At 32.2% G+C, this 3,226-nt stretch overlaps 1 pseudogene; it reads right to left on the bottom strand.

Moving 5' to 3' along the window:
* Positions 1-756: 756 nt before the first annotated feature.
* LOC120597428 (uncharacterized) lies at positions 757-874 on the bottom strand (annotated as a pseudogene).
* Positions 875-3,226: the final 2,352 nt, after the last annotated feature.

Below are 3,226 nucleotides of genomic sequence, written 5' to 3'. Positions count from 1 at the left end.
GGGATAAATAAAAAATAGAGACTTGTCAAAGCCCATTATATTTCTTCCCTTCAAATATCATTATCCATTGCTACAACATCCTGAATCCAGCAACTCTCCTTCCCCTTCTCCAGAAAGAAAAATACCACTATTGTTTAACTTCTTTTAGGAACTAATATATGCTTCATACAAACCTCTTGAAAATTACCTTGGATAATTCTGATTTGATAATTCTCTGTTAATGGTTCACACTTAAAAATAGAAACTAGAAATTTCAAGCCTACTGTACTACCACATACTCAAATTCACAATCTCTTTCCAAATAGCTGAACTAATTGTCTTCAGTCAAACAATCTAGTTGAAAAAATAAAAGAGATGGATTGAGGATTTTCCTTTTTGGAGATATATATTTCCTTAGAACTCTGATTTTAAAACTTTGTAAAGCCTTGTCTTTTTATCCAGTACTTTGATTTTCCTCATTCTTCCTACGTACTTAAGAATTTCATCCCTGTTCCTAGACTCTTCTCAATTACAAGTTGAAAGGAAAAAGGACTCACAATATACAACTGTCTAGAATGTCTAGAATATGAGAACTTAGCCTTTACAATGTTTTCTTAGCCTAGGCTGGCTCATCTAAGTCTTTGACCTAATATAAAGACTAATAATCATTTCATTTCTTTTTTTTTTTTTTTTTTTTTTTTTTTTAGGTAAGGCAAACCTTGGTTGACCGCATAGATTGCAAAGACCTTGTCAGCTTTACAATTATTTTTTTTTTTACACCTACAGTACCTGGTCTTCCTAGTGGTCTCCCATCCAAGTACTAACCAGGCCCAACCCTGCTTAGCTTCTGAGATCAGACAGGATGGGGCTTGTACAGGGTAGCATGGCTGTAGACTCATTTCATTTCTGATACCCTCCTGTCTTGCAATTTATTAATGCATCCTTGTATCCTTGTCCAGAGTTTAAATGATTCTCGATAGTTAGTGTCACTTCAGATGATTCAACAATTCACACTGATACAAAAGGAGCAGGAGGGGCTAACTCTAGTCCAACTACAAATAACATTTTCTAAACAACCTCCTATTCAATAGAATTTTGGCAACGGTGCAGTTCTGAACACTGTATTAATGTCATGCAGCCTGACTTTATTTATCTTCGGCTAAAATTGTGAACTGAGAAATAACAAAACATCCCTGATAACTGATAACTGGTAACTGCCCTGGCAAATAACAGAAGTCCATGGTGTTCTCTGCTGAATTCAAATGATTTAACAGAATATCAATATCTGATGGCATTACTCCATGACCATAATAGAATAAAACAGAACACAAGGACATCATGCATAACAAAAATTACCAAATATGCCTCTCTCTTGGCCAATTAACAGACCAACTGCTTCTTTAACTATGACAATTCTAGCTTTTCTTTTCCATCTTACTTCCTAAATTAAAATTAAATATGCAATTACTAATTTGCCATCTTTTCATGACAAATTCTAATCCAGAACAGATCCCTTTCCTTAATCCTTCTCAAAAATCACTTCATTTCTGATATCTTCCTGTCTTGTAATTTATTAACGCATCCTTGTATCCTTGTCCAGAGTTTAAATGATTCTCGATAGTTAGTGTCATATCAGATGATTCAACAATTCACACTGAAACAAAAGGAGCAGGAGTGGGTAACTCTAGTCCAACTACAAATAATATTTTCTAAACAACCTTCTATTCAATAGAATTTTGGCAACGGTGATGAACCAAAATACTGTAATAAGTTCATGAGACAACCTACAATTCCCAGTTTGTACAGTCATCCATTCTATAGCAAGTTAGTAAATCTACTTTGACTTCAGGTGTGCTCCTGATGATCTTTAGACATAAGAATTTATCAAGCGTACACACAACAGGTGGGCTTAATTAGAAAGACTGTTCCAAATATTGATTAGCCTATAGAGTAAATGGCACTTTCAGAGCTTGTTGATGTGAGTATAAATTGGTACAGTTACTTTGAAAAACTCCTCAGCTGTATCTACTTAACTTAAAATATACCTTTTCCATATCCCCATAGTTTTATCCTAGGTTTATATCCAAGAGATAAAAGAATACATATTCACTATATAATAAGCATGGAATGTTCATAGCTATTTTATTAATAATACCACCAAACTAAAAGCAAGTCAAAAGTCCATCCCCACCCCCAAAATGAAAGGATAAAGCACTTGTATGAAATATGACACAGGAATGAAAATGGAGACTAAACAATAGAGACTAAACTCAGAAACATAATGTTGAGCAAAGAAACCAGATAGTAACATACATGGTCAGTGAATCCTTTATATAAAGTTCAAAAAAGTATAAGACCAATTCATACAATTCAAAATTAGAATATGGTTATGCTTGAGAGAGTAGTAACCAGAAGGATAACAAAGGGGCTTTGGGAGATCTGGTAGTCTTCTGCTTCATGATCCGGGTACTGTTTATATGAGTATATAACATTTGCAGAAATCCATAATATATGATATGTACACTTCTCTGTTTGCTAAAAATTTTAAATGTACATGTTTTTATAAAAATATAGATGGTATGATAAAACTGAGCTAATTCTTGTATAGTAAAGATTCTATTTTTAAAAAAGTATGTTAAGTATAGTTGTATCATTCGGAGTCCCACAGTGAAACAGATGGCACACTAAAAAGGTTAGTTAAAATGACTGTAAGAAAGAAACAATTTATAGAGCTTGAGGCAGAGTTATATAAACCTATTTGTGATGGTGATGTACCCAGGAGCTAGCAAGAGTAAAAAAATCTTGAAATTTGTTTTTGACACTGATGTAAATAATTAAAACTTTATAACTATACAAGACTAGAATTTATCACTTCTCTGGGGTACTTTAAAACTCTTTAAGTCAACATTTTGATTCCTTTAAAAATCTCTTATCAGTGGCCTATGCATAAACTTTTAGTAAATCTGAATAATTATCATTAGTTAAATAGAGCTTTTAAAAATTGCAAAATAAGAACAGATTAAAATGCGATCACCCTAATCTAAATTCTAATCGAATGTCTGTATAGGGAATTCAATACTTTAAATTAAAACTGTCTTTTGAATGTGTAAATCAAAGTTATGCTTATTATTACTAATTAGATTAAGACCTTAATTAAATCTCAGTTATTTATAATAGAAATTTTAAATATCATTAAACTTATATGCCAGAAGTAATTACTGAAAAAAAAATCTAGTTTTGACAGTAT

Source organism: Pteropus medius, unplaced genomic scaffold, assembly GCF_902729225.1.
Source record: "Pteropus medius unplaced genomic scaffold, Ma_sr-lr_union100, whole genome shotgun sequence".
NCBI classification, from domain to species: Eukaryota; Metazoa; Chordata; class Mammalia; order Chiroptera; family Pteropodidae; genus Pteropus; species Pteropus medius.
The sequence above is the reverse complement of the archived record's forward strand: the minus strand, read 5'-3'. Positions and strand labels throughout refer to the sequence as shown.